Source organism: Eschrichtius robustus, chromosome 2 (assembly GCF_028021215.1).
Source record: "Eschrichtius robustus isolate mEscRob2 chromosome 2, mEscRob2.pri, whole genome shotgun sequence".
Classification (NCBI taxonomy): domain Eukaryota; kingdom Metazoa; phylum Chordata; class Mammalia; order Artiodactyla; family Eschrichtiidae; genus Eschrichtius; species Eschrichtius robustus.
Window position 1 is genome coordinate 175847464 of NC_090825.1, and position 13473 is coordinate 175860936.

At 47.6% G+C, this 13473-nt stretch overlaps 1 protein-coding gene and 1 non-coding gene across 3 annotated transcripts in view; both read left to right on the top strand.

Moving 5' to 3' along the window:
• The window catches only part of TICAM1 (TIR domain containing adaptor molecule 1), a 104450-nt gene that overhangs the window by 44004 nt on the left and 46973 nt on the right, over positions 1-13473 (top strand). The window contains exon 4 of one of the 2 annotated variants that reach the window (XR_011073247.1): positions 11146-11187. The exons of the other annotated variant lie outside the window; for it this stretch is intronic. The gene's annotated coding sequence lies outside the window, so the exon portion shown is untranslated. Of the gene's footprint in view, positions 1-11145; positions 11188-13473 lie in introns of those variants that run through there. 2 annotated transcript variants of the gene reach the window in all.
• TRNAG-GCC (transfer RNA glycine (anticodon GCC)) lies at positions 10298-10370 on the top strand. The gene has a single exon. It is a non-coding gene; the product is annotated as a tRNA-Gly (tRNA).

The following is a 13473-nucleotide window of genomic DNA, read 5'->3' on the forward strand; positions in this document are numbered from 1 at the left end:
CTGGATACTAAAGCTACGATCATGAACAAGAAAGACAAAATTCCCAACCGTGGCAGAGCTGACACTCTAATCACATTTTTTCCCCTGATAGTATTTTTCATGGCTGTATAGTATTCCATGGTGTGGACTTGTGCCACGATTTATGTAGATAACCCCCAGCTATTAAAACCTCCACTCTAGTGCTCATGCTAGTAGCTAAATTTTTGTGTTTTCTTTATTTTTCTAGATTGGGGTAAAAGATACATAACATAAAATTAAGTGTACGGTTCCATGGCATTAAGTACATTCACATTGTTGGGCAACCATCCCCACCATCATCTCCAGAACTTTCTCATCTTCCCAGACTGAAACTCTGTCCCCATGAAACACTGACTCTCCATCCCCCTCCCCCAGCCCCTGTCCCCACCATGTACTTCCTGTCTCTATGGATGTGACTCCTCTAGGGACCTCCTGTGAGTGGGAGCAGAGTGTATATGACCTTCTGTGTCTGGCTTCTTTCACTGAGCGTCATGTCCTCAAGGTTCATCCATGCTGTAGCTTCTATCCTCTTTAAGCCGCTATAGTTGTGGATTTTCTGACACACAGTGGGAATGTGTCCTAACCGGCCCAATCTTAGGAGGGAGAGCTGGGGAGAAGAAGGCCGGAATTGGAATGAGGTTGGGGATAATTGATAGGGCAAGATAGCAGAGGAATTTGGGAGGGGCATCCAGAAAGTGGGAGGAGTTCCCCTTGCACTCATCTACCTTCCAGAGAAGAGACTGAGAACAGGATGTGGGGATGGAAATGGGGAGATTTGGGGACCCCTCACGTCATGGAGTGTCCCCAGCTGTGCTCCGCTGCAGGCAGAGTAAAGACACACGCTCACAGCAAGTTCTAATTTCACTGGTCCGGGCTCCCAACTTCGTATCAGGACCTCAGTCCTGTTCAGAATTCTCCCCTCCAGGCTGTGCTGAAGCCGGTGTGCCCTGGCTTACAAGGGCCAAATTTTCAAGATTTCTGACAACCAGAGATTAAGCCCAGCCAGTACTGAACATTAAATTATAGAGATTTAACACTTAACAGATCATAAAAAAAACAAAGGTGATATGCAAATACTCATCACGTCCTAATTATTCACTAAGTATTACTGTTATCTATGCTTTCGAGGTAACTTATGCCTATGAAGGTACATGGCGGAAATACCATATGATGGTGTGGACCTGCCCATCTCCTCCCAATTTCCCACTCTGTGATGCCATCAGGTAGCTAGAAACCATCCTTGATGCGGTATCTGCATCCTCACCAACCCTCCCCTCCAAGGCCCCCCGACCTTGCTCTATTTTTTTCCCACAGCACGTATCAGTTTGCAACCTAACTTCCTATATCACTGACGTGTTTACGACCTTTATTCTCAGTGTGCTTGCTTACCATGTCAGCTCGGAGAAGGCAGGGATTTTGATCTGTCATGTTCACTGCTGTGTCCCAGTTTCTAGCAGCGCCCGGCACACAGTAGGCACTCAATAAATATGGGGGTGTGAATAAAGGGGTCGCTCCAGGAAGCGCATTTTAACCACAGCTCCACCCCGCCTAATGTTCCGTGGCCCGGGCACCATCCACCTTCTCCTCCTTCATTCTGATTTATTTCTGACGCCCCGCAGGCTTCCAGGGAGGCAGCCACGAGGAGACACGGTGGGGGCCGCTACTTGGGCCGTGACTGCGGTCCACCCAGGCGGCGGCCCCCTCCCCAGCCCCTCTGCATCTGGGGAGCCTGTTCTCCCAATGCCTGTCCCCGCGCCAGGCCCGGGAGGCTGCAAACGTCTGGCCCCCATGCGCCGGCACATCCCAGGCCGCCCGCCAGGTGCGCATCGCGGGGCGCCAGCAGCTGCGGCGTTTCCCCTCCCGCGCAGCAGCCTAAACGCGGCAGCCTAAACGCGGCAGCCGATGCGGGGCCACGGCCCAGCCACCTGCGCGCTCCGGGCGCACCAAGAACCAAGGAGGCCACGGGGACCTCTAGGGCGCACCAAGAACCAAGGAGGCCACGGGGACCTCTAGGGCCGTGCCCAACCCCAGCTGGGGGGCTTTTCATCGTAGGGTGCTTTAAAATCTTTTTAATGAGAAAATATTTTAAACATTCAGGAAAATAGGGAAAATAATATGACAGACCCCCAAGATAGCAATGCCAAAGAGTAGGCGTCCTCATTCATCCCATAAATATTTCATGAGGTTACCAGTGTGTCTGGCACTGTTTTAGGAGCTGGGGTAAAACTGGGAGAAAAATAAGAGCAAACCCCCTTCACTCTGGAATCTGGTTCAAGGTGGGGTGTAGGGGAAGGCTGGTAAGAAATTAAATCAGTGTATTCATTTGCTAGGCCTGTGTTACAGGTTGAATTTTTGTGCCCCCCCCCCAAATTTATTTGCTGAAATCCTAGCCCCCAAAGGTGATGCTATCAGGAGGTGGGGTCTCTGGGAGGTGGTGAGGTCATGAGGGTGGAGCCCTTCCTGATAGGATTAGTACCCTTATAAAGAGACCCCAGAGAGCTCCCTTGCCCCTTTGCCCAACGAGGACACAGCAAGAAGACGACTGCCTATGAACCAGGAAGGGAGCCCTCACTGGACTGTGCCGGCACCCTGATTTTGGACTTCGCAGCCTCCAGGACTGTGAAAAATAGATTTCTGTTGTTTGTAAGCCCTTGGGTCTCTGGTATTTTGTTATAGCAGCCCAAACTGACTAAGACTTACTGGGTGGTTTAAGCAGCAGGTGTTTATTGTATCACATTACAGAGGCTGGAAGTCCAAGGTCAAGGTGTTGGACGGTTGGTTTCTTCCGAGGCCTCTCTCCTTCCTGTTCCTCCTCCTCCTCCTTCCTTGCTAGTTTAATAGGTGTTTGTGGCACTTTTGAAACATGGCCCCCACGTTCTCTGACCCTTCTCTCATCGAGAGGCATAGTCTGTGTCTGCTCCACTTGAATGTAGGTGGGTGTGTGCCTGCTTCGATCTCTACGGTAAGGCAGAAGTGACGCTGGGATTTCTGAGGCTAGGACAGAAAAGGGCACCAGCTCCCCCTGGTTCTCTTGAGGTGCCCCATCTGGGAAGTCAGGCACCATGAAAGAAGTCAACTACCCAAAGACCATCATGCTGTAGGCACGTGTAGACCCTCTGGTCCACTGTCCCAGCTGAGCTCCACCTTCCAGCCCTCCCCTCCATGGTGTCCCCTAGGTGACTGAGGCCATCTAGGACCTTCCAGACCAGCCATCCACCTGACCCCACCCACAGGCCACAGAAGCTGAGTCTGCCCAGAGTCCTGACCTGAGACATACAAAAATCCGTGAGATATACAAAAATGATTGTTCTAAGCCTGTACATTTTGGAGTAGATTGATGCAGCAGCAGTAACTAGAACAGCGTTAAATGTAGCTTGTGGCTTTAATTTGCGTGTCTATAATTACCGAGCAAATCACACAGTTCCCCTGAGAGTTTGTTTACTGTCTGCTCCCTCTCTGGGGCACTGCCTGTTCATCGGGGAATATGCCATAGTTGAGTTTCTAAGAAATAGCCTGGATATGTCTCCCCTCCCCGAAGGGACAGATAGATTGATTTTGTTTAGCACAGCCTGAGGTACTGGTATATGTCTTCATTTCATTCATGCAGCCATGCTGATTTATATTCTAAGCACTTACTACGCGCTGCGCCATGTGCTGGAAGCTGGGATGCAGCAGTGAGCAAGACACACAGCGTTCTCAGGAGCCAGGAATCTGGTGGAGGGAGAGAACTTAAGTCAGTGTGTGTAGGCAGGGATGCGGGAGCCCAGGGGACCCATAAATTGTGCCTGGCTGGGGAGGGAAGGAGGAAGTTGAGAGAGGCTTCATTCATGGACAGGGGTTTTTCAGGTAGTGTTTGAATGAAGCAGTGTTCCAGATCACTCTCGTTGTCCATTTTGGCTTAACAAACTACCCCAAGCTTTGTGACTGCTGGGGACGGAATTGGGTCCTCCCCAAATTCTTACGTTGAAGCCCTAACCCCGCAATGTGACCGTATTTGCAGATACAGGAACCACACAGCCTTGGAAGTCACTCAGTGTCACTTCCTCCCCATTCTCTTTGCTGGACGGAAGTCGCCAAGTCTTGCCCACTCTAAGGGGAGAGAAGCAGACACCACCTTCTCAATGGAAGGGAATTAGGTGTGGGAGGGATGTCAATAAGTTTGTAGGTATGTTTTGTGCGTTTGTTTGTTTGGTTTTTTTGGTTGCGCTGGGTCTTAGTTGCGGCAGGCGGGCTCCTTAGTTGCGGCTCGCTGGCTCTTTAGTTGTGGCATGTGAACTCTTAGTTGTGGCATGCATGTGGGATCTAGTTCCCTGACCAGGGATTGAACCCGGGCTCCCTGCATTGGGGAGTCTTAACCACTGCGCCACCAAGGAAGTCCCTGTTGATATGTTTTAAAGTCACACACACACACACACACACACACACACACAGTTGCAAAGATAAGACCGCAGGGTAGGCGCTATGCATTCAGTGCCTCATTGAATCACCCCACATCCACAAGACAGCAATTCAGGTAATTTCTCCGCCAAAGATGAGGGGACACTCCCTTCTCCTTAAAAGCCCTCAAATTAATCACAAAATTGGTTCTTTTTGTAACACAATGAATGAGAGAGTCAGAGTTAAACACATCTATCCAAAGGACGTTTCAACAAAGTCCTCTTAATTTTTCCCTCAAGACAAGACATTGCTGAGTAATAAACAGACGTCATTCGCACTACTTTCCTAGCTGTCTGTGGTGAAGTGTCTTTTTTTTATAATTGCGCAAGTCTTAACTGTAAAGACCACCCCCTGGCATATTAAAGTGCATTACGTGCATTTAGTATATTCACAGTATTCTGCAACTGTCATCTTTATCTAGTTTCAAAATATTTTCATCAGCCTCAAAGACAACCCCATCCCCATTAGCAGTCACTCCGCACCCTCCTTCCCCAGGCCCTGACAACCACAAATCCACTCTCTGTCTCTGTGGAGTTGCCTGTTTTGGACGTTTCATGTAAATGGAATCACACACTGTGTGGCCTTTTGTGTCTGGCTTCTCTCACTGAGCATCATGTTTTCAAAGTTCATCCACATTGTAGCGAGTGTCAGTGCTTCTCTCCTTTTCATGGCTGAGTAACGTTCTGCCATATAGATGGACCGCATTGTGTTTATCCAATCATCCATTGATGGACACTTGGGTCATTTCCACCTTTTGTCTATTGTGACTAGTGCTGCAATAAATATTCGTGTAGAAGAATTTGAGTCCCGGGCTTCCCTGGTGGCGCAGTGGTTGAGAATCTGCCTGCTAATGCAGGGGACATGGGTTCAAGCCCTGGTCTGGGAAGATCCCACATGCCGCGGAGCAACTAGGCCCGTGAGCCACAACTACTGAGCCTGCGCGTCTGGAGCCTGTGCTCCGCAACAAGAGAGGCCGCGATAGTGAGAGGCCCGCGCACCGCGATGAAGAGTGGCCCCCGCTCGCCGCAACTAGAGAAAGCCCTCGCACAGAAACGAAGACCCAACACAGCCAAAAATAAATAAATAAATAAATTTAAAAAAAAAAAAAAAACGGTTGAGTTTACCTCAACTGGTAAACCAGTAAAAAAAAAAAAAAAAAAGAGAATTTGAGTCCCTGGTTTCAGTTCTTTGGGTATAGAGCTAGGAGTGAAATTGTGGGCTCATATGGTAATTCTATGTTTAACTTTTGGAGACATCACCACACTGTTTTCCTGTGTCTGTGATTTTTTTTTTTTAAACAGCTTTACTAAGGTAAAATTCACATACAAGAAACTAGATATATTTAAAGCACACAATCCTGTCATCCACAAATAAAGGCAGTTTTGCTTCTTCCTTCCAAAGAAAATACTGTTCACCGTAGGTTTTCATAGGTATCCTTTATTGGGTTGAGAAAATTCCCCTCTATTACTAGTTTCCTGAGACTTAAAAAAAATCAAGAATAGATGTTGGATTTTGTCAAATGCTTTTTCTTCACTTATTGAGATGATCATGTAGTTTTTCACTTAGTTGTTCATATAATGAATTACTTTGATTAGTTTTCTTTTTTAAAAAAAAAGATTTATTTATTATTTATTTATCTTTATGGCTGCATCGGGTCTTAGTTGCGGCATGTGGGATCTTCATTGAGGCATGCGGGATCTTTCGTTCTGGCGCGTGGGCTCTTCTCTAGTTGTGGCGCACAGACTCCAGGGCGCATGGGCTCTGTAGCTTGCAGCTTGCAGGCTCTCTAGTTGAGGCTCGCGAGCTCAGTAGTTGTGGCGCGCGGGCCTAGTTGCCCCGCAGCGTGTGGGATCGTAGTTCACTGACCAGGGATCGAACCTGCATCCCCTGCATTGCAAGGCGGATTCTTTACCACTGGACCCAGGGAAGTCCCTATTTTGATTGGTTTTTCAAATGTTAAGCCAACCTCGCCTTCTTTGTAACTTTTTATTTTGGTATAATTTCAAACATATAGAAAAGTTGCAAGAAGAGGTGAAGTATTTTTGCATATTCTTTACTCAGATTCCTCAACTGTTTGCATTTCGTCACATTTGCTTTATCATGCTCTCTCTTTCTCTCTCCCTGTATATACACTACTGTATTGTATAGTCTAATTATATAGACTATTGTCTATATAGTATATATTTTTGCATGTAACATATTGTAAGTGTATAAATATATTATCCATAATATTCATATTATATAATACATAATATTTTATAATGTAACATGACGAAATATAATAATGTGTTGTAAATACTATGTTACATGTTATGTATACATATTATACATAATAATATATAAAATAATATATAATGTATAAATATACATTCATATAACATATAAAGTAAAAAATATATATACAATGTACATATAATGTTTCCTGGACAATTTGAAGAAATAAGTTGGAGACTTGGCAACCTTTACTCTGACGTCTGTCAAATATCCCTTCTCTGCCCTGAGGAGCATATTCTGTGTAACCTGTCGGGTCACTGTTAGTTAATAAGTCTCACCTAGTCGAGCCCTGTTAACCATTTCCACCTCAGAGCTTTCTCCATCCCCTTGGTTGGCTAGGTACATGTCTGGGAAACCTGGGGTGACGTGGAGACCCCTGGGACCACCTCCTCCCCATGCCCTGTCCCTTCTGCTTTGCTTTGCACGTGTGCCTGGTGTGTGCTGTTTCCGTCTGTCCCTCCCTCCCTCACTGGGCTGGGTCTGGGCCGAAGAGAGGGAGCTCTGAGTGTACCCAGGGGTGTGAACACTGAACACCCACATGGCTGTCCGCTTGGGTCTGGGCTGGGCACCGGCTGGGTTCCCGGGATCCAGAAAGGCAGAGATGGAAGGGGACAGATTCCAGAGCCAGATGTGGGTTGGGGGAGGAAACTCAGCCATTTCCTTGTGATGCTGCCTGCCTGTTGTCATGGAAACCCAAGCCATTCTCTTTTGAAGGACCCATTAAGGTGCAGGATATAATCAACGGTGTCTCTGGCAGACCCCCACGCTCGCTGGTGGGAGGCGACCACCATTTGAACAGCAGCCCCTGGATGATGAAGCATCTGAGTTCCGCCCTCACCATCTGTTTCCAGCACTGGCTGGAGACAATGTGCTGTGTGACCATAAGTCTCTGCTCCTGTCAGCACTTCAGCATCCTCCCCTGTGGAAATGACAGAGGGACACGTCACAATTGCCATGTTGTCTCTGCGTACCAAATTATGATAGGGGTATAAGGTGGTGGTTCAACATGCATATCCTGGCCACAGAGTGCCCAGATTCATCTCCTGACTCTGCCACCCACTAGCTGTGCAACCTTGAGCAACTTGCTTGACCTCTCTGGACCCCAGTTTTCTCTCCTATAAAATGAGGTATAATGATGGTACCTACCTTATAGCAGGTCATGTAGCTAAAGCTATCAAAACAGTGTCTGGATAAAGAAAATGTAGTATATTCATGCAATGGAATATTATTCAGCCATGATAAAGGAACAAAGCACTGATAGGCTACAACATGGAGGAACCTTGAAAGCATTATGTTCAGTGAAAGAAACCACACACAATGGGATGCGTGGTGTATGATGCCATTTATATGAAAATTCCAGAATAGACAAACCCACAACGAACAGAAAACAGACTGATGGTTGCTGGGGGCTGTGGGGAGAGGGAAATGGGGAGTGACTGCTTAATGGGAATAGGGTTCCTTTTGGGGTGATGGAATGTTCTGGAAGTAGGTAGTGGCGATGGTTCTGGACCTTTGTGAATATACTAAGTGCCACTGAATTGTCCCTTTAAAATGGTTGAAATACAAATTTTATGTTATGCGTATTTGCTTTATAAAATTTCAAGATTTTTTTGATGGTGTGATACACACAGTGACACTCATATCGAAGAAAGACAAAACTCTTTATGTTACTTGGAGCTCCAAACTAGAGGATACAGGGCTTGCACTGGACAGGGTAACAGCAAGCTGGAGCTGTAGTGGGGTTAGCTAGGTTTCCCGGGCTTCCTGGGATTGGCTAATTTGAATAATTTCTTGGGTTCCAAGACCATGGGGCTGTCCCTAGTTGCCTGGTTCCTGGCCCTGGGGCAATCAAAGCAGGTGTGTGGTGGCCCTTAAGTATGAGAGCTGATAAGGGAAGTGGTCCAGGTGTGGACTTAGGCAGTTTCTCAAGAGGAACTGATCAGCCTCTGTCCAGGGCCTCAGAAATGGGACCCTCCCTCCCTTCCTTCTTTCCTTCCATCTTCCCTCCCTCCCTCCCTTTCTTCCTTCCTTCCTTCTCATGTATCTATCAATCCATTATTTATCCACCTTTATACTTTTGTCATCATCATTTCCTGAGCACTTACTGTCTGTGGTACCATGCATGTACATACACTATCTCCTTGATCTTTACAACAGCCTGAAGAGAGAGGCCATAATCACCCCACTTTACAGACAGGGAAACTGAGGCTGAGAGAGGAGAAGCACTTGCCCAATGTCCCTGCTCAGCATCCTTCACCTCCCTGCCCCACTGCCCATCACAGAATAGAAATTATTTTAGCACCCACCTTCCTGGTGCCCAAAACATTGCATGTGGGTCTCCAGCCCTCACCATCCTACAGAGACTTATTATAATGCCAAGAAACAGGCACCAAGGTTGGCTAATTATTATTATTTTTAATTTATTTATTTTTGGCTACATTGGGTCTTCATTGCTGCGTGTGGGCTCTCTCTAGTTACAAGGAGCAGGGGCTACTCTTCGTTGCAGTGCGCGGGCTTCTCATTGCGGTGGCTTCTCTTGTTGTGGAGCACGGGCTCTAGGTGCACAGGCTTCAGTAGTTGCAGCACGCAGGCTCAGTAGTTGCGGCATGCAGGCTCTAGAGCACGCAGGCTCTAGAGCACGCAGGCTTCAGTAGTTGTGGCGCGTGGGTTCAGTAGTTGTGGCTCGCGGGCTCTAGAGCGCAGGTTCAGTAGTTGTGGCTCATGACCTTAGTTGCTCCGCAGCATGTGGGATCTTCCCGGACCAGGATCGAACCCCTGTCCCCTGCGTTGGCAGGCGGATTCTTAATCACTGCGCCACCAGGGAAGTACAAAGTTGGCTAATTTTAACTTTCAACCCAAATAGTGCCTCAAAGGCACAATCTCATATGCTCCCCATGAGCCTCTGAGGCATTTCATTCCTGTAGTGGATAACTCCATATTTCAAATCCCCTGTCTTCTCACAAGTGCTTTTAGCTTTTGGAACTGTGTTGCTGCCACTGTGGGCTGGATTGTCTGTTTTATTTGTTCTGCCCTTGTATGTCTCTCCAGCGTCTTGAAGCAGCCGCCAGGACATGGGTGTGCTTTAGGTAGCTCTACCCACTAGCTCTGCCATGTTGCCCATTCGTACGCCTTCCCTCTTCAGGAGCTTACAACGCTGTTTTGAAATATGAGCCTGGATATACAGGCTTATAGGAGGCCTCAGGTGGAAACTGGCTTGGAAAATGTGAACAACATTGGATGGATTTACAACTGTTTGAGATATCTGTAGCAGAGATTGCCAGCTGTCCTCAAAAACTGTTCTTCCCTTCTTTCTCATGGCACTAGAACCCCCAGTTTTTATCTGAGCATATCTGGCGGTGTAAAAGATAGACAGTATTTTAACAAATGGCACAGCACACCATGGGGGTGAATGTGACACACTAAGGATAGCAGAGCAACAGTATAGAAGGAGTCCAGGTCCTGCCATCATGGAGCTCCATACCAGCCCTGAACTGCATACACTCAGTTATGTGACGTAAAATAAATGTATTACATTTTTTTTACTTAAAGAAGTTGAGTTGGGGGGACTTCCCTGGTGGTGCAGTGGTTAAGACTCTGCACTGCCAATGCAGGGGGCCCGGGTTTGATCCCTGGTCAGGGAACTAGATCCCACATGCATGCCGCAACTAAGAGTTCACGTGCCACAACTAAGGAGCCCGTGAGCCACAACTAAGGAGGCCACCTGCCACAACTAAGGAGCCTGGGAGCCACAGCTAAGACCTGGCACAATCAAAAAAAAAAGAGGAGTTGAGGTGGATGTTTCATATAGTAAAATGCATGGACCTTAAGTGTACAAATCAATGATTTTTGACAGTTGTAGACACCCATATAGTCGCTACCCTAATCAAGATGGATAATGTTTTCAGAACCCTAGACAGTTCCCACGGGCCCCTTTCCAGCTGATTCCTACCCTCCCCCAGGGGCACCCAAAATTCTGATTTCTATCAACATAGATTAGTTTTGCCAGTTTTTGTTTGTTTGTTTGTTCGCCACACCGTATGGCTTACGAGATCTTAGTTCCCTGGCCGGGGATCCAACCTGTGCCCCCCTGCAGTGCAAGCGCGGAGTCCTAACTACAGGACCGCCAGGGAATTCCCAGGGAATTCCCTGCGGGTTCTTAAATGCCATATAAATGGAATCATGCAGTATGTATCCTTTTGTGTCCAACTTCTTTTGTTCAGCATGACCTTCAGTCATCTAGGCTGCTGCTTGTATCATCAGTTTGTTCCTTTCTTTTTTTTTCTTGCCCATAGTGTGGATATACCAGTTTGTTTATCCATTTGCCAGTTAGTTTTTGGCTATTCCCAACAAAGCTGTTGTGACTGTTTTTGTAAAACTTGCTCTGTGGAAATAGATACTCTTTTCCCTTCTGTGTAGATCTAGGCGTAGAACTGCTGAGTCAAAGGGAAGAAGATAGGGACTGCCCTGGTGGTGCAGTGGTTAAGAATCCACCTGCCAATGCAGGGGACACGGGTTCGAGACCTGGTCCGGGAAGATCCCGCATGCTGCGAAGCAACTGAGCCCGTGCACCACAACTACTGAACCTGCGCTCTAGAGCCCACGAGCCACAACTACTGAGCCCACGTGCCACATCTACTGAAGCCCACGCGCTCTAGAGCCTGTGCTCTGCAACAAGAGAAGCCCGGCCACCGCAGTGGATAGTAGAAGAGTAGCCCCCACTCGCCACAACTAGAGAAAGCCTGCACGCAGCAATGAAGCCCCAACACAGCCAAAAATAACAAATAAATAAAATTTAAAATAAATAAATAAATAAATAAAATTGGAGATTTCGGGGACTTCCCTGGCAGTCCAGTGGTTAAGACTCTGTGCTTCCAATGCAGGGGTTGTGGGTTCGGTCCCTGGTCAGGGAGCTAAGATCCCACATGCCGTGTGACGTGGCCAAAAATTTTTTTAAATATTGGAGGATTCAAGCAAGAGATGGTCGTGAGTGAGCTAGTTATTGAGTGTCGGTGGTGGGGGAAATGATAGGCAATTACGCTCAGCAGGGAGGGGCCAGATCATGCAAGTTGTGTGAGGATATTTGAATTTCATCTTGCAGGCAGTGGGAGTCTTGGAAGGGTTGAAGGCAAGGGTGGGACTTGATCAGATTTGTGTTCTAGAAAGACCCCTCACTGTATGTGGCGAATGAATTGGCCGTGTGTGTGTGTTTTGGGGGAGGAGGGAAGAGACTATGAGATGACCAGGCAGTGATGGAGGTAGGGGGCTGGAGACGAGGACAGATTTGATGAGAATGACTTGCTTTGGGGCATATGGGAGGGGGAGGGGGAGGGGGAGGGTCTCTGGAATGTGGAGAGCCTGTCACATGATGGGGACATGGAGGGAAGGGGCAAGCTGGGGGTTGGGTGGATTGGGCGTTCACCTTGACATTATTAATTTGGAGTGATGGTGAGACACCTAGGGAGAGAGATTCATAGAAATACCAGGGCAGTACCTCCTCTTTCACTGGTGTCCCTAAAGGGCAGTATCTGGGTGCCTTTCCCTATCTGAAAGCTCTCCCGTTCCCAGAGAACAATTCTAAATATACCAGAAAGTCTCTCACAGTTAGCCTTAACCCAGACATTGAACTCTCTCTCCACTCCTCATTCATGAGGAGCCGCTGGCATTTAGGTGTCTTGTAATCATATTTTCTCTGCTTGTTAATGGACCCACTGAGGCAGTACTCCCGGGAGAGAGAAAGATTTCGTTTGTCTGGGGCTGAGGAGGGAGACAGGGGTTGCCAGAGCTAATGAGGAATCAATGCCTCATAATTGCTAATTAAACGAGTCTGGCTGTCTCCTGGGGCATTAGTTGGTTGGCCGGCCCTTGAGTGTCCACAAATTTAATTATACTTCCCAATAAACACCTGCAGCAACCATCACCCTGTGGTATCTCTGTGGGGGAGACCGAGGAGAAGTAGGATCTTCATGTGTGTGCCGAAACCATCAATTCATGTATTGATTGATGTATTGGTTTATTCCCTGATGCCTTCATTGAGTCAACAAATATTTATTGAGCACGTGCTGTGTACCAGGCCCTGGATTGGGTGCCGGGGACTCAGCAGTGAAGATACAAACACAGTCTCTGCCCTCATGGAGCTCACAGTATCATGGGGGAGACAGTTCTGTAAATAGATAACACAAAAATAATTAGACTAAGTGCCAGGTGGAAGATATCCCGGGTCTATGAGAATGTATAATATAGGTTTGACGTGGGGAACGGTGAGGCAACAAAGAAAGTTTCCTTTGATGAAATGAGGCTTGGATGAGGAGGCAGAATGTGCCATGGGGCACTCTGGGTGGCGGCATCCATTCCAAGCTGAGGGAACAACAAAGGCAAAGGCTGTTCTGAGGCTGGGCTGAGCCGAATGTCATGTCTGTGACTTGATTAGGGTGTCACAGAGAACTGGGGGTGAGCCTCGATGATGCCACAGCCCACCTACTAGACACAAGTTTACACGTGTCCTGTAATTGGTCCATGGAACTGATGGTAGGGTGGGGGGAGAAAAAAAATCATTCCCCAGAACTTTTATTGAAAAGTCTCCCTAGAATCCTGATCTAGGGAGGCCTTCACAGGCCGTTCCCTTATTGATCCTCCAGGAAAGTGTAGTGAGATGGTTAAGAGTCCTGGGTTCAGAGTCAGATATTTTGTAGTTCCAGGCCCGTGGGGGCATAGGAGTGACATGGCCAACACCACACATCGCTGTAT